The sequence below is a fragment of the Tamandua tetradactyla genome, chromosome 13 (genome assembly GCF_023851605.1).
Source record: "Tamandua tetradactyla isolate mTamTet1 chromosome 13, mTamTet1.pri, whole genome shotgun sequence".
Taxonomy (NCBI): Eukaryota; Metazoa; Chordata; class Mammalia; order Pilosa; family Myrmecophagidae; genus Tamandua; species Tamandua tetradactyla.
In genome coordinates, this window is record NC_135339.1 from 73,260,095 (window position 1) to 73,285,390 (window position 25,296).

The window sequence follows — 25,296 nt, forward strand, 5'->3', positions numbered from 1 at the left end:
ATCTTGAAGAGATTTGTGGGTTTAGCACCTATCTAATGGAGTAGATTTTAAACTGACCATAAGAAATCCATGAAGTTTTTAAAGGAATTATATCAGATTAGACCGAAAGGGAGAAAGACAGTGTGCAATTTATTTACTGGTAAGATTTGACCCAGTAAATGTCTGTGGGCAGGAGGAAGGTTGAGAACCTATTCAGCTATAGACAAGGCTGCTTTAATGAAGAAGACAACTCAGAGGGCAGAGCCTAGACCTCTGGAAAATCACTCCCAAAGGGCAAAATCAAGTCCTACAAAAGGAACTAGCTACATGTGCCAGATACATTTTAGAATTGCCATGGACCAGTAACTGCTGTGTGTCTCCTGTGTTTTACCCTCTGTCATCAAGTGTGTCTGTGTTTATTATCCTTTCCCTGTTCCACCACATCAGGTGTGTGTGTATGTGTGAGCACGCATGAACATAACGTCTTTTTTATTAGCAGTTCTTAAGATTAAAGGAAACTTTTGCTGAGCTACTGAACTTGAAAAGCCTCATCTGCGCCAGGACTTGACTTAGTTGAAATACCTCATTTGCAGATAGACCTGGTTTAGAAGGTGATATTCAGAGCCACGAGCTTGATCTTGATGCTGTATAGATATAAAACTTATATGGGATCTTGAGAGCGCATAGAATATATTTTACTTGTGGGAAAAATGTAAATAATTTGTGGCCAGAGCATACATTACAGTGATTTTTAAATGTGCTGTGAATTTTTTGTCACTCCTTCCATCGAGAGGGACGTCTGTATCCCCTCTTTGAATCTGGGTGGCTTTGGACAGCTTTGACAGATAGAATGCAGCAGAAGGCATGGTTTTTGAAGCCAGGTCATGAACATCCAGGCAGTTTCCAATTAGTGCGACTGGGAACAGTTACTCTTGGAGCCCTCGACTTCCATGTAAGACTTCGGGCTACCGGAGATGGCCAGCCATGCGGGGGAGAATGCATGTAGGTGCACCGGTCAGCAGTCCAGCTGAGCCTGTTCTTCCACCGTCGCAGCCCAGGATCCTTTAAAAAGAGAAAAGTAATTTGAACCCTAGTTAAACTATTAGTTGCATGATAGAAAGTGTATTTAATCTCTCTAAGCTTGGTTTGCTTTCTTGTTTGTAGTAATACTGCCTTTACATATTTGTTTGTAAAGATCAACTGAAATCAAAGGAGGACAAAAATCATAAGATTTACAAAATACTCAGGTTTCTTAACTCATCAGGGCAAAGATGGTCTCTCATCCAGACATTTACTAATTCAACAAACTTTTGCTTTGCATCTCCCTTGCCCCTACCTCATAGCAGAAGCATGATTGATGTTTGCTAAATAAATGAAAGTGTGCAAGAGCTTTATTTATTTACTGGTAAGATTTGACCCAGTGGCCCTCAGTCTTGACTGAGTTCTCTGGTTTCTCATCATTATTTCCGTGTTGAGTGCTTTCCAGCTGGAACAGAGGCCAGTGTAGGTTTGCTTACAGTTGTCATAATACCGAGGCAGAGGATGGCTGGGACTGTAGGGGGTGAAATGCCCCCCACAGTGAGTAAAGGCGAGTAGGGTGTCAGGTTGAGGATATCCACCCTGGGAGGCTCTGCTTTCTTGAACCAGTGGGTGGACACAGGGGTGCCCCCGGGGTGAGGGTATCAGATGGCCTCTGCCCTCCTGTGCGGGCTCTGTTGGTCCTCAGATCCTCATAGCCGGGACCCTGGGCTGCAGGCCTCCTCCAGGACATTGGATAATGGCAGGACTTCCTCACTGAGCTGACTCACATACCCACTCTCCACCAATCCCAGACTCACTAGGTTAAGAGGTAGTTTGCATGGAGAGGGAGGCAAAAAAAGAAAGTTGGGAAAGGTAGAGAAGGGGGATCAATGCTGGAAAGGAGAAGATGAGATGAGAATTTCCAGTATAATTCAGGTAACCCAGATGTTAGCCAATATTTTCTACCTGTCAGAAATCTGGATAAACTTGTCCTGAATCCCAAAATGACTAAGGCCTTTCCTCGCATTTCTGAGGGCCCCACACCTTACATTTGCATGTCTTCCTCTGCTGTGCAACTACATTTCCAAGCAGCTCAGTTCCCATACTGTCTTGAATGATAAATTCAGTCATGTGCAAATTTTCACATTTCCAGTGAGGGTGCTGGACTCTTAGCATGTCTTGCGTGCTCCGGGAGCTATGTCTGCATGTTCAGTAGGTGGATCTTGAGAAGTCTTTGTTTTATGTTATCCTGCTCAGCGGCTGTGTGCATAGCAGACCCAATAGCAAAGAAAAACCTAGTGTCCCTAAACGAAGTTGGTAAGGATCATAGTGGTGTCACTAAAGCTGAAATGACAGGCTAGTGGATGTTCCAGTGAAATTTTTTGGCTATCACAGTGATAGTCTCATTAATGATAGCCAAAAAATACAAATTGGGCTGGGAGAATTAGGGGAGAAGTGGTCATTCGCGTTTCCTAAATCTGGGTTGAAAGCAGAGCGAAGATTGCTCTTCAGTGGCCATTCCACACAAGCTGGCGGAATACCCATTATTCTTTGTCGTTTTGTCTTGGCCAATAGTCCCTTTGTTGTTGTAATTTCTGCCTTTTAACTGCAGCACTGCAACCTCATTTCTTTGTTCCCTCTCCAAGTTTTGCAAGTTACATGAACCCACCATTACAAAATCATTTATACACTTTGCCTTATATCTGCGGCAAGTAAAAAAAAAAAGCATGACACAAGCAAAATGATAAATGGACTGGCCCTCTCAGTGTGACCAGAAGAGAAATAAACCCTGAAAGTTTGCACATGGACAGAGTCACAGCTGTAATGAATACTGTTGTGCAGCAGCAGCTCCACATGACTTGTTATTAATGCTCCCCTAGGAGAGAAGAGCTTCCTACCAGCCGCACATCACTTTTTATCATGCTGAGAGGGAAAACTGGCAAAGAAAATCATGCCCACATTTCCTGAAAGGGGAGCATGTGAAAGTTTCTCCTGAAATATTCCTTTCCTCCCAGGACATGCCCTTCAGGGCTTGACTGAACATATGGTACCTGTACCTTACCTTAGGACCTGGCAGTGGAGTTGTAATGAACTTGCACTATACAGAGTGCCTTAGGAGTAGTGGCTGTGTCTAATTCTTCCTTTTATTCCCAGTGCCTAGTACAGTGCCTGGCATTTGGTAAGCACACACTCCATGTTTGTTGACTGAATGAGTGATGGAATGAAAGGAAAAAAAATAAATCCATGCTGCTAGGACTGAAGAAGGAATAGGCTATTGACAACTATTAGTTCTCTCCTTTTTTCCAAAGGGGTCATTAAAGTTGAACATTCACCAATGCCACTTGATGATGATTTTGTGCTTGTTGAGCAGATGTAGAGCTGTGACCAGTGGTGTCAGCCAGACTTTCTAGGAGGTAATGGCAAATAACAAAGTATAGTTCCTTTGAAGCATACAACCAATGGCTTCACTAGTCATGGGCATTTGAAGTTTTACTCAGAGCAGTCTCAAAATTTTATTTGTTTCTGCAGAACATTTGTTAAGAGTTTACTAGGGGCCAAGCCCTCTTCCAAACATTTTGGTTTAATGTTATGCTGGGTTCTACAGATGAGGCTGTGAGATTTGTCCCAGGTTAGGTCTTGTAAATGGCTTAGCTGGGACTTGAACAAACATAGTGATAGTATCTAAATACCTCAGGCTGAGCCAGAAGGAACTATTAAGTTGTGAAGTCTACTAGGTCATTCCCTTGTAGCAAAGATGGTGAGAGAGTAGAACAGAGAGAGGCTTGTCACATGTTCTTTGTTCCTGGGGCGTCCTGAGGCTCTGGAGCAGCTTGGCTCAGTCACTGTACTTAGTTAGAAAATGTAATTCATGGTGAGCTCCCAGGGATGGAATTCTTCAGTTAAAAAAAAGGGAAACTTTAGAGAAACAGATGAATTGAAGTGAAAGTTTGAGAGGACTCATTAAATAGGCTATTGGATCACAGAAAGAATATCACACACTCTTAGGTCTGGAAGAGATGGTAGAGATTATCTAGTGCAGTGGTTCTCAGATGGCTTGATTTTAAGGGCCCGTTAAAAAATTATATGGGCCTGACTGAATTGACAACTTTTATTTTGTTAGTAAGGATATTTTTACCAAGCAATGTGTACAACTACCAACGTTTCTTAAATGGAAGGAGATTTTACCATTTTAAAAATGAAAAGGGATAGAGTTTAGAGTAAAGGGTGGTTTCTTTTAAGAAAGGACAGATAGATGGCAACTTTACACAGACATTTAAAAAGAAATATTTTCTATTTCTTCAGTTTTAAGGTGCTACTCAATTATAACACGTAACATTAAATATCACATTAAATCTAGACAATTTATGGTGCATCTTGATCTTATAAACATTAGAGTAGAATGTGGTTTTGGTTTTTGATTTTTGAAAAGAAATTGATGCTCTGTTTCCTTAATTCTTTGACAACACGTTAGTTGTGAGTGTGTACTTAGTTAGAAAATGTAAATCATGGTGAGCTCCCAGAGATGGAATTCCTCAGTTAAAAAAAGAGGGAAACTTTAGAGAAGCAGATGAATTGAAATGAAAGTTTGAGACGACTCATTAAATAGGCTATTGGATCACAGAAAGAATATCACACACTATTAGGTCTGGAAGAGATGGTAGAGATTATCTCTGTCCACTGGTGTGCTGGGAAAGTGGATCTCAGATTCCAGTTTATCTGGGTACTTTGTTGAAATCCACTTTCACATCGGGATGCTGAGGCCATGGACCTGTGCTGTACAGTTATTTTCACTCAGTTTAGATGTTCTGGGTTAGCTGAAAGAAAGGCTAGCATGGCAGTCTGCAGCCTCTCTGTCCTTCCCTTGCAGGTGTATGGAGAAGGTCTCTGTGCAGGCCTCTGGGCCTATGGGAATGGACTGCAGATGTGGATGCTGTCCTGTTCATGGGCCCTGATGGCCTATCATGACACAGTTAGAAAGAAGTGTGCCTGAGATGTTATTGACCAGGGAATTTTCTCTTATTGTAATTGATTAATTAATGTATTTATATCCAGGATGAACATTGGGAAGTTCTGTCTAATTTCCTTCTGTCAATAAACAGACCAGGTTAAGAGAGACTTTGTGTGACCTAAGATTACCCTGCTAGCAGTTGGTGGAGTCCAAAGGAGAAGCCGGGGTTAACTTATCCTCCTGGTTCTTTTTACCTTTACTTAAAATATTTGCATTTCAGACCCAGGAGGTAATGGTGCAGCCTTGTGTTTAATACAGGGGCTGGGCACAGTCACACTTTCAATTCAAACAAATCTATAACAAATCCGTAACTGAAGACAGTCTCACATGTCCTCAAGGCCAGGCAAGTAAAGGGATTGGATTGGACAAGGGATGATGAATGTCCATCGAAGCCACCATCTTCTTCTCAGCTCTTGCCTAGTGCTGCCCAGTATAAATGTGGGCTCCATGTTCTCAGAGGTTCTGGTTTTATAAGGGACAAAGGAAATTTGTATTTTTCATGGAATCTCCCGCTTTTTAAATGTTGGCAATTCAAAAAATCGAACAAAACCAAACAAAAACATTGTGAATCCAAATAAAACACAGCTGTGGGCCACATTTGGTGCCTTGCTTACAATTTGCAACCTCAGTTCTGAAGAATAATTGAGAGTTTTGATTTTGACATTTCTGAAGTTTGACTTGAAGGAGTCTGACTGAATAAATTATTAGCTATGATAGAAGGTTGTGATGCAATTATTTGAGAACAGTTCACAAGGATGTGGAAATACTTACGGCATGATGAGTGGAAAAGGCAGAATACATTGTTGATACTGTATGAGCCCTAGCAATATAAAACTGTGCCTAAAAGACGTTATGATGAATGGTCAATAGCCAGTGCATCTGTATGCAATTATTCCTTCTTCTCCTTCTTTATACTCCTTTAAACATTCCAAGTTCTCCATTGTAAACATGTGTTCTTCCTTAAACCAGAAATAAAATAAACAAAAATGTTCATTTATAGTTACATTACTTTAGGGAACATATCCTAATATGATTGTATAATATATGGGAAGTGCTTTATGTACAGTTATTCGGGTGATTTTATTCAAAATTGGAAGAAATTGGCAAAATGTCCAACAGTTGGGCAATGTTTGAGTAAAATATGATACAATGGAATATTTTGCAGTCATTGTTTCTGATGACAATATTTAGTAATGAAATACATGACTATAATATAAACTAAAAAAACAAAATAGAACATAAAAGTGCATAAGCACTCTAAATAAAATTGAGTTTAAGAACACCTCATGCAAAGAGTAAAAAAACTGAAAAAAAAAACAAAACCAAAATATAAGCTAATAGGACTGTGGTTGGCTGTTAGGTTCATGGGTAACATTTTCTTTTTTCCATTTTTACTTTTTTGTCTTTTATAGACTTTTTAAAATATAAAGGCGACCATTAACTCACCTTAGATATGCACCTCACTTTAGATATGCCCTAATATTAAATACACAGAGAGACTCTCTTTCTGATATGGTTTTCTCCTTTTTCTAATGTGATGATATGACTTATTTCCTAGAAAGGGAAGTGTATTTCCCATAGTTACCTTTTTGCCTTAGCTGCCAAGAAGTTCATATATATATATATTTAAAAGTTTTTATTAATAAAACCAATCAACATACAATGCAAACATTCTTGTTTTCTCATCACATAGTTGTTTATTCATCATCATGATCATTTCTTAGAATATTTGCATCAATTCTGAAAAAGAAATAAAAAGAAAACAGAAAAAAATTCATGCATACCATACCCCTTACCCCTCCCTGTCATTGATCACTAGCATTTCAATCTACTAAATTTATTTTAACATTTGTTCCCCCTATTATTTTTTATTTTTAATCCATATGTTTTACTCATCTGTCCATAAGGTAGATAAAGGAAGCATCAGACACAAGGTTTTCACAATCACACAGTCACATTGTGAGAGCTCTATCATTATACAATCATCTTCAAGAAACATGGCTACTGGAACACAGCTCTACATTTTCAGGCAGTTCCCTCCAGCCTCTCTGTTACCCCTTAACTAAAAATGTGTAAGAATAACCTCCAGGATAACCTCTCGACTCTGTTTGGAATCTCTCAGCCACTGACACTTTATTTTGTCTCATTTTCTTCTTTCCCCTTTTGGTCGAGAAGGTTTTCTCAATCCCTTGATGCTGAGTTCCAGCTCGTTCTAAGATTTCTGTCCCACGTTGCCAGGAAGGTCCATGCCTAGAGAGGGGGAGGGCAGTGAATTTGCTTGTCATGTTGACTGAGAGAGAGAGGCCACATCTGAACAACATTAGAGGTTCTCTTGGGGGTGACTCTTAGGCCTAATTTTAAATAGGCTTAGCCCATCCTTTGCAGGGTTAAGTTTCATATGAACAAACCCCAAGATTGAGGGCTCAGCCTATTGCTTTGGTTGTCCCCACTGCTTGTGAGAATATCAAGAATTCTCCACTTAGGGGAGATGAATTTTCTTCCTTTCTTACCATTCCCCCAAGGAGACTTTGCACATACTTCTTTACTCACTGTTTAAATCCTTCTGGGATTTATTGGGGCATCACTCTGGACAAACCTACAAAATCTCATGCCCTACTCGAGGTTCCATGTACTTATGATGTTCAATTAAGCTGTCCACATAAGTTATAATAGGAAATGTACTAGTCAAATATAAATTTTGCACCAAATAAGCATTTTTTGCTTTAGTCTCACACATAAAGTTTTAAAATATTAATTACCGTCTGTTTTCAACACCCTGCATTATTTACATTCCTTTGTTCTTCCTCATGCAAAACGTTTTTAAATTTGTGCATTTAGTCACTATCATTATGCACTCTAGGCATTTCTAGATTATACCATCTCAGTCTTTATCATCTGTCTTTCCTTCTGGTTTCATTTGTGCCCCCAGGCCTCCTCCCTCTATCATTCTCACATTCAGCTTCATTCAGTGTACTAACATTATTGTATTACACCTAGGTAGTATTGTGCTATCCATTTCTGAATTTTTACAATCAGTCCTGTTGCACAATCTGTACCCCTTCAGTTCCAATTACCCATTATCTACCCTATTTCTATCTCTTGATGACCTCTGTTCTTAACTGAAATTATCCAAGTTCATTCCTTAATGTTAATTCATATCAGTGAGACCATATGGTATTTGTCCTTTTGTTTCTGGCTAATCTCACTCAGCATAATGTCCTTAAGGTCCATCCATGCTGTTATATACTTTATAACTTTATTCTGTTTTACAGCTGCATAATATTCCATTGTATGTATATACCACAGCTTGTTTAGCCACTCATCTGCTGATGGACATTTGGGCTGTTTCCACCTCTTGGCAATTGTAAATAATGCTACTATAAACATTGGTGTGCAAATGGCATTTGTGTCTTTTCCCTCATGTCCTCTGAGTAGATACCTAGCAATACTTAGCTTCCTAAGGAACCGCCAAACTGCCTTCCACAGCGGTTGTACCATTTGACATTCCCACCAACAGTGGATAAGTGTGCCTCTTTCTCTACATCCTCTCCAGTACTTGTTTTCAGTTTTATTGATAATGGCCATTCTGGTGGGTGTGAGATGATATCTCATTGTGGTTTTGATTTGCATTTCCCTAATAGCCAGGAAGTTGAGCATCTTTTCATGTGCCTTTTGGCCATTTGTATTTCCTAGAAGTTCAGATATTAATGTTTGATCAGTGTGAGTATATTAGTCTTGGCTTTTGGTTAATTTATTTTTCCTTTCCAATTTTAGAATTTGCATTTAATGATCTGTATTTTTGCTTTTTAATTTATTATATAGCACTATTTTTTTACAAACTACCTCAAATTTTCTTGGGAAGTGTGAGCAGAGTGTCAAATGTAATAAAGAATGCGTTTAATAGTTGTAATTCTTGGAATACCTGTGAATCTTTGACAACCAAAAAGTGTTTACTGCTTTTCCTTTTTCCTTTTTCCTAGCTTGGGCCCTTATAAATCATAAACAGTATTAAGAAGAATCCTTCAACTCTCTTCAATATTTAATAGGAGTGTAATAGAAGTAACCTGTGAAATCTAACTGTGGACAAATATGCAAAATAAAATTTTATTTTCTTTTGCCTGATATTATAGCAACTCAGTATAGTAACACTTTATCACATGTTGATTAGACTGTGTAATTTGTAGTCAGGAATGTTCTTTGCATAAAAATCCAGAAAATAAACTGATAATAGTAATTACACTATATTTGGAAGTCTAAAACACTCAAAGTCTGTTGTTCATGGAAGGTAGAAATGGAAGGGGCTTGCAGTGAAGGAAGAGTTTGAGCATGTGGGCATTTGCTATGCCTTTTGGATTCCTTCTTAAGTGGCTTCCAAGAAGGGGCTTTGATTTTCTAAATTGAAAGCATTTTTTGTTTAAATGCAGTGTCAATCTTGTACCTTAATCTAATGAAATTGCCAATATCTGTGATTTATTATACGGCCTTTCTACTCATAGTTTATTCCTCAGCGTAGACAATGATGATGGATCTATTAGCACATTAGTCTGGTGGATCCCCCATCCATTAACACGGGGGGTCCTAGGCTGGTGGGAGTGTGTTGCTGGCCATGTGCATTGACCTCTGGTTAAGAGCTGGATCATTCACCACTCACGTGCTTTGGATAGGACTGGTGGTCAGGGCTTTATTGGATTGAATAACTGCATTCTTGTCCCAGGTCACTCATTAATAGGAAGAGCACTGGGCTGAGAGTCAGAAGTGTCAGATTTGAGCTCTGGCTTTGCCACACAATAGCTCTGTGACCTTGAAAGAGACTTGAAACCTCTCTAAGCCTCAATTTCCTCATCTGCAAAATCAGAATAATGTTAGTCTTTGTAACATTATTGGAGCCTTGTGAAAATTAAACAAGATACTATCAATTGTTAGGTGCTATAGCATGGTAGTAGACATTTAGTTGTCCTGCTAGATTCATCTCCCTATTTGGGGAATAGCACCAGCCTTTTTTGGGAGAGAATTACTTTTTATTGTCCCTCATTTGGACATGTGGGCCCATGGCAACTGTCCTTTTGGTAGGTAATCCTGCTTCTTTCAGCACAGTGATTGAAATATAGATCGACATTTCATGTCTATTAGTTACCTATTACTGGTAACAAACCATCCCCCAAATCTTAGTGACTTACTATAACAATGATTTATTATTTTTACGATTCTGTAGATTACCTAAGTAGTTGTTTTCTGGTCTTAAATGTGTTCCTTTGTGTTGCTGCAGTCAGATAATGGCTTGGCTGAGGCTGGAGGGTCAAGTATGGTCTCACTTTCAGGTTTAGAGTTTTGGTGCTGGCTGTTGGCTAGGCCTCTTTCTCCATATAAGTCCATCCTGGGCTTCCTTTCATGAACACTCTGCAAGTGCAAAAATGGAAGCCTCAAGGCTTCTTGATGCCAAGGGTTGGGCATCAACAGTATACTTGCCCTGTATTTTGCTCAAAGCAAGTTACAGATTTAAGACAAGGGAAATAATTTCCACCTTTAATGGGAAGAACAGAAAAAATCATATTGCAAAGGGTCATGTATATGGGGATGGAAGGAGTTATTGCAGTAATATTTGCAAATAATCTACCACATTACTGATACTTGGAAAATTGAGAGGGCTGAGATCCATTAGCAGTTATTGTTCTCACCTTGTGGAAGGGATTTGTGTCCTGTAGGAGAGACTAGAACTGACCTCTGGTAATAAGCAAAAACAAGAGATGAGGGCAGTGGAAGCACTTGGAGCAGTTCTGTGCCTGCAATTCTTGCAGTTTGGACTACTTGAGCCAGTTAATCCTCCCTCCCCCCTAATATCCCCTAATCTAGTTTCAGTTGTCATGTGCTCTCCAAAAGCAGCTGAATACAAGCTTAGTAACTTGTTTTGCCATGCCTCTCCCAGAGAATGGATAAAAGGATCGGGGGTAGAGATCTGTGAGTTTTAAATTAATTATGTACCCAGCACAGCAGCCCTTGATATCTGCACCCATCCTAAGCCAGCTCAAGACTAAATAGGTTCTCACCTTCCTTGCCACCATTATTCCTTCTTATTCTGAGGATAATGTGACTATGATCTCCTGGTGTGCACCACGTTGAAGGAGGATCAGATTTTGAATAATATAATCAGAAGAACCTGAGAGAAGGCACATGCAGCTTCCTTCATTTCTTCCTGGTAGAGATTTTAGTTTGGACCTGGAGAAGCTCTTGTAGCATTTGTGCTGACAGCACTTACAGTCTTGTTATCATTTTGGATTAATTTCTTACGGCAATGAATAAACCCAGACTTAATCTCCAAGGGCTCTTGGCAAATCAATCCCAGCCCCTCATTCCTTTGGGGTCACGTGTTTTACTTCATAAGTGGGATTAAGAGATTGATGGTCTTTTGAGACTGTAGACCTTAAAAATCTTGAAATCCTGCACTTCATAAATGAAAAGCAAACTCTGTAATCTTTAATAACCAAGAGAGGAGATGAGCATTCTCTGCAGCTTACAATTCAGCCTATCAAACAACTTTTCATTTACAGACTTCTCTTGTTTTAGGTAAAATGTCATTATCCAATTACGTTTGCAAACCTCTCCCTAAGAATTTGACCTTTTCAGGATTCTGTAACTTAATCCTCTAACCGCATTATCTTCTCAGAGTGTTTCTTTTGTCTGGCTCATAAACAATAAATATTTCTAAGCATAACGTCATAGGTTCTACTGTGGAGTGTGCCTGTGGCTAGAAGGAAAGAGGGAATTTGGTCTGGACCAGAGTCACCAAGAGCTCCCATGTGGTGGAGGAGATGCTGATATTGGGGTGATCGTTTGAGTTGCTTTTGGGTAGCCCTTCTGGGAGCCCTTCTCTTGAGAAAACTAAAGGAAATAGTCACCTATGTTTTATTTGCCCCTTTATGAGTCTTTTCCCTGAAATATTTTGTTTCCTGAACTACTTTCCACTGGATCAGAAGGGATGAAAGATGATTGGTGAGCAAATGTAGTGGTTAAGGATTTAAGATCTGGAATCAGACAGACTTGGATTTGACTCTCTAACTTTGACATTATCCATTGGTGCAACTGTGGGCAAGTCGCTTAGCTTTTCTGATCCTTGATTTCCTTATCTATAAAATGGGGATAATAATATCTCCTAGGATTGTAGTGAGAGTTAAATGAGAAAAATATAAGGAAAGCATTTGGCACTCTACCTGGAACATAGTAAGCGTTCAGTAAATGCTATCCATTATTATTGTAGCATCTACCAATCTCAGGAGCGTTAAATACTGTTCGAGGAGGTTGAATCAGCTTTAATTTTGAAAATAATTTATAAATCTTAAGGCAGTGTCTACTTTTCCAGGGTGGGAAGCATATCTAGAAATTCTTTTTTAACAGGTCATTTGTATTAAGAAATTGAAGAGAGTTATGTTAATGTTGGCCTTTAAACATGTAGGAGAACAGTTTCTACAAGAAGAAATGGCAGTTGGGAAAGGCCCAATCATTTCCTGCTTTAAATCAAGACAGAGATGAATGTTTATAGGTTCTTGGATAGGTATTTGGAATCATATGAATAGATAATAATGCTAGATAAATGTCTATATCCTTAAGATGACTATTTAAGAGCAAATAAAATTTCCCTATCTTCTGGATAAATCCCTACCAGAATTTTAAGATAATTACAGCAGTTGATTTGAGTAGTTGCATCTAATTTTTGAGAATGACTCTTGTAAAGAAATAGCATATTATGCTGAACCAAATTGTGTTAGCCCAAAGTTAATGTACCATTGCATGGCCTAGAACTATGGTGAACATGTATCCCAGTTTGCTTGGAAATTTCTAATTAACATCATTGTTCCTATGTCACTATCCATTTCACTTTCAAAAATATAAGTTTAGATTAAAACTTATATAATTATCCTGCCTAAAATCTCATGATCTATCTTCAAGAACTTTTAACAATTTCTTTTTAATGAACCAAATTATCATTGCAACACTAACAGTATCAGGTTTTAGATCCAGGAAAATGTTTGTCTGCCTTGATGAAGTGACACTTGTTCATTTCTGAAACAAGGAAAGTTACATAAGTCATTGGATTTCCCTGTTTGCCTTGGCTTCCAGGGAGCTCAAGGCTAATTTTGACTTCAACTGAAGTAGCCTTCCATAGCCTAGGATTTCTAATGCAATTATTCCTTCCCATTTTTACTGGGTTATTGTTTTAATTTTTATTTTGTTAAAGATTTTTGTCTGTAGACAATTTTAGATCATTTTTAGAAAGATGTGTAATATAAAAATGGGAAAATAAATGTTTGATTTTTAATATTTAAATCCTTGCATAAACTATTAATACAAAGGGCTAGGCTGACCAAACACAATGAATCTAATGTGAATATCTGGAACTCCTTTTGACCTTGAACATGGTCACCAAGGAAAGATGATGATGTGATAATTTACTCTTGCTCTATGAAAGACTGCATCATTTGACCCTAATGTTTTACCCCTCCCTGCATTTACAACTTTTACCAAGTAGTTTTGCATACCCTCCCACTGAAGGTGACTGTCCTGGCCTGGTCCTGACCCCACTCCTGGGCGAGTTGATTGAGGAGGCTCAGTATAGGGATTATAGAACTGACCAATAAGAGCCACAACCTTGAAGTCCAAACATGGGAACCTTGGCCATGATTAGCAATGAGAGAGAGGCTTCTCCTTTCTCAAAGAACTATAGCAACTGGTGTGGAAATGTCTACCAGCGTAAGGTCTTAGTGGCATGGCAAACACTGGACTGCATAGGTCTGGTTTCCAACAGTGACACCCTGTGGCAGCAAGAAGCCCTGACAGCAGTGGTTTGAATAGACAGGTTGACTCCATTTAGACAAGGACTCTGGAAAGATCATTTTGGGCTATGTAAACCCCAGGGGGACATGTCTCAAGAGAGAAAGACATACCTGCTTCATTTTCTGGGAGAATAAATTATTAATTTTAAAAATGAGACGTGTGGCCATATTTGCCCTGCTTATGGAGCAATTCCCCAGTTTTACTATCATCGTCATAGGAAGTATGGATCTAGATTTACAATGCAGAGTACAGACTATGGGGTTAATAAGGAAGGGCTTTTGGGAAGAGGTCACTCCTGGGTTCTGAGGTACAGTCCACGGAGTTGAGAGTGAGAGTCAGCTGGACCCAAGGCACATTTATCATGGAGCTCAGCCCTGCTGTGTTGATTTGCACTCTGCGGTGCAGCTGTGGGTGCTGACGGAGGACACAGCATGTAATGCAAAGGGGATAGGTGAGCTGAAACCATACACACTCTGAATGTGAAGTTCAGGCCAGAAGCATTGCAGAGTAGTTTCAAGCAAATGCCTTCTTTCTTTCGTGTTTTTTTTTTTTTTTTTTTTATGAAACAGAGATATCCCCTGGAGGGCATTTCAGATTCTTGATTCTTGTTTTTACTTGCCAGGAAATAGAGATACAGAAGAAAAATTCCCTGGGAGGAAAATATAATTTCGGGTTGATGGTTGTTTATTTGCTTCATTTAAGATTCAGCAAAACCAGGACTGACCCAGCCCTTCCTGTCCGCCAGAAAATTTGCTTTTTTCATTTAGCTGCATCAATTTCCCTTTGTGTTCCTTCCGAGCCTGAAAAAGCGGTAACCTCACTGTTTTGCTGTCTTAACTGCACTGACATCCATCTCTCGCTTGACGAAACGTTTATTTTACCTCAGTTTTGCTCTGAGTCAAGCATCTCCTTTTTTATCTCCCTTTTAATGCAATCTCAAAATCCTTCTGAATTTATCCACTGAGACAAAAACTGAATTTTGCAGGGCTGCTCTTTAGTACTCTGTTAAGAACTGTGGATGTCTATGCCTGATACCTAATTTCTTGAAGAAACATTTCTTCATAATTATTGGACTTCAGGGTCAATTCTAGGCCACTTTAAGATCATCCCCAACCATGATAATTGTTAATGAAAAAAAAAATTGGCATACAATAACAAATCTGGCTTTTGTGCCGCTTCAATTTTCATTAAGCATGGCAAGAGATGGTATGGTATGGTATAGTGGTTAATCTGAATCCCCAGCTCTGCTATTTACTAGCTGTGTGACCTTTGGCACATTTCTTAGCCTTTCTTGAGCTTTATGTATAAAACAAAGCTATTAACAATGGCTAAGATTTATCAGGCACTTTATTGAGCCCAAGGCAGGTCTTCAGGCTCCTTATATTTAATAACTTAAAAACTTGCCCAACAATGCTTGGGGTGAGTATTATTAGGTCAATACCTACTGATAAAATGGCACAAAGAAGATAACTAACTTGCCTAATGGCACAGAGCTGGAAAGTAGTGGAACCAGGACCTGAAGCCAGGACGTCTGACTCCAGATATTGTGTTCTTGCCTTCCCACTGTATTGCTTTGATGATAATTGTAATAATCATATGCCTCATTGGTTTTGAAAGGATTAAATGAGATTGTAACCATAAAGCACTTAGTATGTGTCTAGCGCATGGTTAGACTCAACAAATGTTCATTCTTTTTGTTAAGGCTAGACTATTCATACCCCTAGAAGATTGACAATTGCCTAAGTTTAAATTACCTTTGATCAAGAAATCAGCTAGTGACCAATGATCAGTTTCTGGACTTCTTTGTGATTTTCAGGAATTGGACTTTAACTCTCCTTCCTTGGTCTTTGAACTTATGCCCAACTCTTTTTGTCTGTCTTGCTAGCCCTCTCTGCACTATTTTTTTGAATCTACCTTATGTTGCTGGAGAGCTGGGAATCATATTTCATTTTGTCCTCTTCTGATGCTCTGATTAGAATGAAGCACTGCAGCCCCAGAAGAGAGATAATTTAATCCATTTTTATTAACAGGGTCAAATCATATGTAAATTAATTTGCTTAAGAGCTGTTTAATTAGGAGAGGTTTATTTCCTCCATTAGGTGATTCCCTGATGGAGGATGACCTCAGAAATACACCACTCCTCTATTAAAGCCTCCAAATGCTGGATTTGGAAACGTGTCCATTTTGGAATAAGATTTATAACCTGGGCCTGGCCTGATTCCCTAGGTGAGACTTTATGAAAGAGATTGAGGCTTGGCACTGAAGGGACCTCTGATGTCAGCCATTCCAACATACTAATATGGCAGAAATGAAAATGGGAGCCCATATTCTCTGAGATGATTCCTTAGCAGTGTGGGTATCTGGCTTGATTTGTCTGAGGGAACTGATCAAAAGTATAGCAACTTAATGCCATTTGTTACCTTCATTTCCTGTGTATGTGTGTGCGTATGTATGTGTGCATTTATGGGTATTTCAGGCTCTGGGTACTAGAGGAATTTGCTATTTAATATGTGTCCAAAATGTTATTATAAAAAGCCCTGTGTAGGGGGTAATTATTGTTTTATCTGTCTAATAGTCCTGGTCCCCACTTCTTACCACCCATTCCCCCTCTATCCACCATTCTACCATTTTATCTGTATCATTCTGTAGGAGATTCCTTTTTCTTAGCTAGCTTTATCCTTCTGTGCACAGTTCATTGATCCAGTGGTGGACATATGATCCAAGTTGAGCTAATATGTAATAACCTTGAGATTTTTAGTGTTAGGACTGAAAAGATCAATAAAACAGGATCTCTGGTTGTTAAAAATATATGTTAAGGGGGAACAAATGTTAAAATAAATTTAGAGTGAAATGCTGGTGATAGGTGAGGGGGAGGGTGGGGGGTATGGTATGTATGAATTTTTTTCTGTTTTATTTTTATTTCTTTTTCTGAATAGATGCAAATGTTCCAAGAAATGATCATGATGATGAATATGCAACTATGTGATGATATTGTGAATTACTGATTATACATGTAGAACAGGATGATAAAAAATTACAAATGTTTGCATTTGTTTGGTGTTTTTTGGTATTTTTAAAAAAATTGAAAAATTAATTAAAAAAAACTGTAAAAAGTTTGAATGTTGTTGGCTGCCATGTTTTTCACCACCTGCAGGAAGCTGGGCAGAGGGAAAGAGAAAAAGCTGATATACAGAGAAAAGCACGATACAGAGATGGCCTTGAGGATGTTTGAATCCAAGTTTGGACTGTCTTTGCCCCCAACCACATTCCTGAACTTCCCTTATCTAGTTCACTCTCTCTTGGATTCCTTGAGGAAACTAATCCCCTTTCTTCCTTGATTTAATTTGACTTTTGTTTCTGTCTCTTATGAGCAAGAATTCTAATATACTCAGAAAGCAAGAGGACATCATTTCATCCAAGGTGCTCCCACCAGGCCAGATGCTGAAGTAGATGGATTGAGAGGACGGGGAAAAGTCCCTAGAGGAAATGGCATTTGAATAATGTAGAATAAGCTTTCAGAGCGCACTCAACACAGAAACTATTATCCTAATGCTTTTCCTAGGAAGAGGGTTATTGATCCACCCCACTAATTCAGAGCAGAGGTTATTTGAAGGCGTCTCTAGTGGCAAACTAAACCTCTGGATATATGGGCCTAGCTTTTTCCAACAAATCTTTATATTCTTTTAAAGTTCCAAAGAAAGGCCTTTGGGTATTATTCAGGGAGTTGTCTATACTGGGTGGACTGGACAGCTTTTGTTGCTGCTCTCTGATGATGCCTCCATTAATTCAATGACATAAGCACATATTCATACCAAAATACTGTGTCTGAACAAAGCTAGTATTTGAGTAAGTGCTACAACTGATCTCTGTACCATATAAAAATTGATGTTAGTTCAAATCCCAAGGCGCAAACTTCTATTTCTAGGTCTGTAGTCAGAATACATCTCCGGTCACAGAATGAGTTGTCTGAGAACTATTGCATTAACATGTTTTTCTCTGCAGTACTTTAATTGTCCATTCCCCCTGAATTCCTCTCGCCACTCAAGCTGATAGGATGATGACAGTCATTAGCTCAGGTTCTGCTCTTTCCAAGAGCTATATAAGAATCTAGGCGACTTAGTGGTACTTACAGATACGGCATGAGCCTCTGGTCTGCATTCATGAGGTTCACCGTTGTTTTCCTTATTGTTCCAGCTTACCTGGTTCCCTGAGACCCCATAATTTTAAACTTCTAGGCCAATTCTGGCTCATTGGAAGCCTTGCTGAAGCTGAGAACCTCGGCTCCTTTGACAGCCACACGACTGTTCTCCTCTAAGTCTTCCTAGCTCCACCTAGGAGCAGCGTGAGAGGCCCCACTGCTCTGGAGATCCATGTCCTCTGACCACTTCCCAGACTGGAAAAAAACATCTTTCTCTTCCTCCAGGAATCCAGTATCCTCTCTTCAATCCAGGACAATTGGCTTTAATACCTTTCACTTTTTTACCCCAGCAAAAGAACCTTGAGAAAATTGGAAAAGGACTTGACAACTGGCTTGAAATGTGAATGTGGGAGTGGGGGGTGTATATTGAAAAGCAACAGTAATTCATACCTTAATTATCCGGTCGTGTGTGCTTGTCATATAAATGAATCCATGCGAGATAGCACGTCAATCCTAAATTTAAAATTATTGAGTGTTGGAATTTATTCTGGTATGTTGTTAAATTATTTGTGGATTGGTTTGATGCTTTCAAGGTTTGCTTTTAAGCTTTGTTAAAGTAGGTCATAAACAATCTTTAGTCTAGAGCTAATTTAGCCCCATTATTAAGGTGTAATAAAGGGTGTCTGCAGCATCATACTTAATGGCTGAATACTGAGTGTTTCTCTCTAAATTTGAAATGTAGGGGAGAATCCACTTACTACATCTATTCAGCACTATGTGAGGTCCTAGACGTACAATAAATCAAGGAAAACTATGAAGTCATACATGCTAGGAAGGAAAGATAAGATTTCTTTTTTACCCCCACTGTAATCTGTGCAGAAAATTCAAAGTAATCTACCAAAAAATACTTCTAGAAATAATAAGTAAGTTTAGCAATGTTACAGGTACCAGGTCAATATAATGAACAACTGGATATTGAAATTAAAAATACCATTTACAATATCATCAAAAACATGAATTAGGGAAAAATTAAAAAAATAAATGTATAAGGCCTGTCTGCTAACAACTATAAAATATTACTACTAAAGAAGGCCTAAGGAAATGTGGAGATATACCATAGTCATATACTAAAGTATATGATTGTTAAGATACTGTTCTAGTTTGCTAGCTGTCGGAATGCAACACACCAGAGATGGATTGGCTTTTAATAAAAGGGAATTTATTTTGTTGGTTCTTCAGAGGAAAGGCAGCTAACTTTCCACTGAGGTTCTTTCTTACTTGGAAGGCACAGAATGGTCTCTGCTGGTCTTCTCTCCAGGCCCCTGGGTTCCAACAACTTTCCCCGGGGTGACTTCTTTCTGCATCTCCAAAGGCCTGGGCTGAGCTGCAAGTGCTGAGATGAGGAATGCCAAGCTGCCTAGGCTGTACTACATTGCGTTCTCTCATTTAAGCACCAGCCAATTAAGTCAAACATCACTCATTACAGCAGACACGCCTCCTAGCTGACTGCAGATGTACTTGGCAACAGATGAGGTTCACGTACCATTGACTTATGTCCGCAGCAACAAGACTAGGTATGCTCACCTGGCCAAGTTGACAACTGAATCTAACTAACACAGATACTAACAATACAAGATACAAAACAAGATACTAAAGTATATGATTGTTAAGATATCATATCTATAGAATTGATATATTGACTTCACATGATCAAAATAAAAGTCCCAGTAGACATTTTTTCTGTGTGGAAATTAATAAGATGATCTAAAATTAAATGGAAGCTCAAAGGACTTTGCCAAAATAATTTTGAAAAAGAACAAAGTTGCGAAATGCACACTAACATATTTTAAGATTCATTATAAAATGTTTATAATCAAGGCATGGTAGAATTCACAAATGGGTAGACATATAGATCAACAGGACAGAAGAGATCCAGAAATTGACTCCACAAATGTTTTTGACAAAGGTGCCAAGGTATATTTATTGTTGAAAGGATAGTCTTTCAATAAATAGTGCTGGAAAACAAGCAACTATTCATATGGAAAAACAAGCATCAACACTTACCTCACTTGAATATAAAATTAACACAGATTTTACCAGTACTTTATAGTAAGAGCTATCATAAAGCCTCTAGAAGAAAATCATTTTTGTTTTGTGTTAGACAAGTCTTCTTAGATATGGTACAAAAGTACAAACTATAAAATAATTGATAAATTTTTTCATCAAAACTAATAATTCATGCTTTTTGAAAGAACTATTACAAAGTTAAAATTAAAGCCACAAACCGAGACAAATTATTTGCTGAACATATACTCAGAAGATATAAAGAATTTTTACAATTCAGTAATAATAAAAAATAGCTCAGTTAAGAAGGGCAAAATATTTGAACAGAAACTTTCTCCAAAGAACAGAAGTGCTACATATAATAACTGGGAAAAGTACATTCAAACCATGATGAGATTCTACTACACATTTGCCAGATGGTTAAAATATTAAAAGATTGTTGTACCAAATATTTGCTATGATTTATACCACTGAACACTTATGCGTTGCTATTGCTAATGCAAAATAGTACAGTATCCTTGGAAGAAGTTTGGTAATATCTTAAAAAGTTAAAGACACACATTTACCATATGATCCAACAATATACTACTCCTTGGATGCTACCTAAGAGAAATATCAACTTACGTCCACACAAAGACTTTTACTCAGATGTTCATAGCTGTTTTATTCATAATCACCAAAAACTGGAATCAGCTAAAAAATACCCGTGAACAGGTGAGAAGATAAACAAATTGCAGTATATCCATACTGTGAAGTACAATTTAACAATAAAAAAGAGCTCATAATTATAATTCAACAACATGGATGTTTTTTAAGAGCATATTTCTAAGTGGAAAAATGCAGACAAAAAAACTGCATACCACATGATTCTATTTTTATTTTTTTTCTGTTATACTCCTCTTTTTTTGATGAAAATAACATATATACAAAAAACAGCATAAATTTCAAAGTACATCACAACAATTAGTTGTAGAACAAATTTCAGAGTTTAGTATGGGTTACAATTCCACAATTTTAGGTTTTTACTTCCAGCTGCTCTATGATGCTCTATGGTACTAGAGACTAAAATATCAATATAATGATTCAGCAATCTTACTAGTTTGTTAAACCCAGCCTTCTCTGTATAACTCCACCATCACCTTTGATCTTTCTCCCACTTTTTAGGGATATTTGAGTTATGCCCATTCTAGCTTTTTCATGTTGGAAGGAGCTGTTGATAATATGACATAGGGGGATGGAACTAGTTGATGTTCTGGAAGGGCTGGCCTCTCTGCATTTCAGGACTTATCTGGTTCAGGGACAATGATTCCATTTTTATAAATGTCTAGCAAGGGTAAAACTATAGCAACAGAAAACAGATCAGTGATTACCTGTGGCCTGGGTTGGACAGAAGGAATTGACTGCATATGGGTACGAGGGAGCTTCTTGGGGTGATGGAATTGCTCTATCTCTTGATTGTAGTAGTGGTTTCATGACTTTAGGTAATTGTCAGCTCCTCAAACTATACATTTAGAAGTGTGAATTTTATCGTAATTACAGTACCTCAGCCAACCATTGGAGTAACCTGGATGTTACTAAGTACTATCTATCTGGGGGTCCTCTCTTGGTAGATTTACCTCCTGACCCTTCTTCACCTCAGTTCCTTCAGAGAAATGCTGTCGTTTCCTTCCAGCCCTTAGGTTTATATTCACGGAAACCATCATGGTTTGAAGAATAAATTATTTGAAAGCATAAGATCCTGTGTTGTGTATGTGTGTGTGCACATATGTAATGGGATGTGTGAAAACAAAACCAGAAATGAATTTAAGAATATTATCATACTTTAAAAAATGTTTATTAAAATCCAGTGATAACAACTGCCCACCAAAGAGCATATCATGACATTTTATATATCTGGAATGGATAATTAATTTTCCTTCATTATCACTTGCTCATTAGGAATGTTTCAGATCTTCTTATAGATATTTGTAAATTTATTTTGCATTGTTGTATGAATCATCCATGTTTTGTGATTTTTAGGACTCTAGTTCTCCATATGAATATTAAATGCTTTTGGATTTTGTGACTTAGAGTCATTGATTTCTGCTTCTTGGAAGCCAACTCCTAGAGTTCACCAAGGCCCCATAAGAACAGAGTGACATGCATTCTTTTTTTTTAGTTAAACTTTCTTTTACTAGAGAAGTTGTGGGTTTACAGAAAAATAATGCATGAAATACAGGGCTCCCATATACTATCCATGACATGGATGGTTGAAAAAAAGTTTTGTTTATTTATTTCAGTTTTGCCAGGGTGGTATTTTTATAACTCTCCCCAGAACTCACAGTTATGTTGTCTTGGTTCTCTCCATTCATTTTTATGCATCCACCTGTTCATTATGGCACTAATCTAGGTCTGAAATGGTGAACAAACATATGAGAACTGTGCCTTCATGGAAATCACATTGTAAGAGGAAAACAGACCTTAAGCAACTCATCAATTATGCAATTAATAAAATGTGGCAACAATGATAAAAAGAAAGCATAAGGTGCTTTGCAATCACATAGTAGGGAACTGGTCCTCATCTGGAGGTGCTGTGAAAGTCATGGAAGATATATTCAAGTTGAGATATAAAGTGGGAAAAAGAGTATCTTGGAGTCTTCCAGGCGAAGAAACAGCATGTGGAGGGGGATAGAGGCTGGTGGGAACTTGCTAAATTCAAAGGACTGAAGGAAGACCAATGTAGAAAGGGTGCAGAAAGCTTGGGAAGAAGACGGGGTAACAGGGGATGTAATACTTTGTAGGCCATGATGTTGTACATATTTTTTGCACTAAAGCAATGGGATATCCTGGAGGGATTTAATCAGGAGCAATTCTGAGTTCATTTTTGCTTTTCAGGAATATCATTTTGGTAACTTTGCAGGGAAAAGATTGGAAGGAGACAAAAATGAAAGCATGGGAACCATGCTGTCCACTTTTCCAACCACACCTCATGGTGTTTTTTGGGTCAAAATAGATCTGCTCAGAGTCCCTTATGGCCATGTGACACAGATCTTACCAATGAACCATGTGCTGAAATCTGCTGGAGATTCCTGGTCAAGTGTTTTCTCTCCTGATGCAGATACCACCTCTTCCTTCTTTATGCCATTCTCATATCAGCTTGAAACATGAACTCAGCAGTCTTATATCTGTGATGTGCCAAGAATGAAGAAAATGTCCTGTGCTGAGGCACCTTAAAGGTGCCTGGAATACCGATAACTTTGTAGCTGCTTTCTCACTCGAGACACTCTACTCCATAGTCCTTGTTTACTGAGAAAAATAGACCTCTGTTTAGTTAAGCCACTGTAGTTAGGTTTTTGTGGCAAGCAACCAAATGCAGGTTAGGTTAAAGTAGTCTGACTGAGAGAAAATGTAGCATGGACCAATGTGGCAGCAGTGGAGATAAGGAGAAGCAAAGAAATTCAAGAGCCCTTTAGGAGATTTAATCCACGGGTTCATAGGATTATGAAATGCTCCTTCTTTCATTGAAGCTGCTGGAAGCTGGTTTAAGGCCTGGCTTCACTGCCACTGCTCCCTTGCCCCCTCCCCAGTTCATTTCTCTCAAGACTTTATTGCCAAAACCTCTACATCTGCGATGTCATCTACTTCATATCCTTTTTTTTTTCTATTCCCAATTCCAAATCTCTCTTTTTCTAAAAATCTCCAACAGGAGAATATTATACTAGGTGAATAACTTTGGAAAAATCTCTTAACTACTGAGATATTTAATTTTTCACCTGTGAGATAGAGGTTAGAATACTTAGCTGTGTGAGATAATAAAATTTATCTTGAGGTCCTGGCCCAGCCCAGAGCAACTAACTACACTATTTGGATATGGGACCTAGGCATCCATGTTTTATAAAGTGCCTAAGTAATTCCCAGGTGGAGCCAGAATTGAGACTCACCAGTCTGTAGGGTGTTTGCTTCAGATATTGTGTTAAACATTTTATACATACCATTACTCATATTAATTGGCAATTCACAAAGCCTGAAACCAGAATGCTCCAAAAATTTTCATAAGTGAAAGCACATGTGCTCAATTTCCTTTGCCTGGAGCAAGACTACCAGATTGCCTCTTTTCTTTTGGCTACAACTATTTCAGAATTTTTTATTCCTTTTCTCACTTCCTTTCTTTGATATGAGATCTGTTAGGACAACTTCCATAGAGAAACCATTTTCTGCCAGTTCTCATTGGTCAATTACTAAGGGAAACTTAAGGCAAAAAAAGAAGGAGCCATGTGATCCACACAGGAGCATAAGACTGAGAAGATGGCTGCCTGGGTCTTTGGGGCCCATTTCCACATTTCTCTAACTTTTTTTCCCTCTCCCAGAGCCTGTGGAGAACTTCCACAGTGGTTCCCACAATTATGTGGGCCTCCTGGGGACATCCTTCGTTCAGAGCAAAAACCCAAGGGGCACTGCACACAGCAGCAAGCCAACAGTGGCATCTGCTAACCGCAGCCCTGCCCTTTGGGGCTCCCACTTGGCCTCTCTTTTGGCCGTCATATTCCTAGTGCAAATATTTTCTTAGCTGAAGGCCAGAGACTGACCTTTCCCATATCAAAGGACATCTTCATCAAAGAGATGAGACTGGGGATTTGAATGTTTGAAATTTGTGGAAATGAGAATAGAGGGGGTGTTTGCTGTCTCCTTTGTCAGGTCCTCTGTTCTGTTTTATTTGGTATCTTAAGAGAGACATTTCTTCTGGATTATCCTGATGTTACTTGATCTCTTCACATGACCTATCCTGATGTTCTTGGCTGTGGACCTCTCTCTTGAAGAAACCTTAGTTAGTGAAGGGCCATAAAGTATGTGGCATCAGAATCATGGGTGTTGTTAAAAATACAAATTCTTGGGGTTGACTCCAGACTTACAGGTATAGAATTTATGTGGGTCATGCCCAAGAGTCTGAGATTAAAAAAATAATAATTAATAATTGTTTTGTTAAAGAAGTTGTAGTTTTGCAGAAATATCAAGCATAAAATATATACATTACAGAGTTCCCATACACAACCCTATTATTAACACCTTGCGTTAGCATGCAACATTTGTTATCATTCATGAAAGAACATTTTTATAATTGTACTATTAACTATAGTCTATCATTTCCAACAGGGTTCATTGTGTTGTGTAGTCATGTCTTTTCTTGTAATTTTTATTCTAGGAACATATAAGACCTAAAATTTCCCCCTTTTGACCACATTCTAATATATATTCAGTGCTGTTAATTACATTCACAATGTTG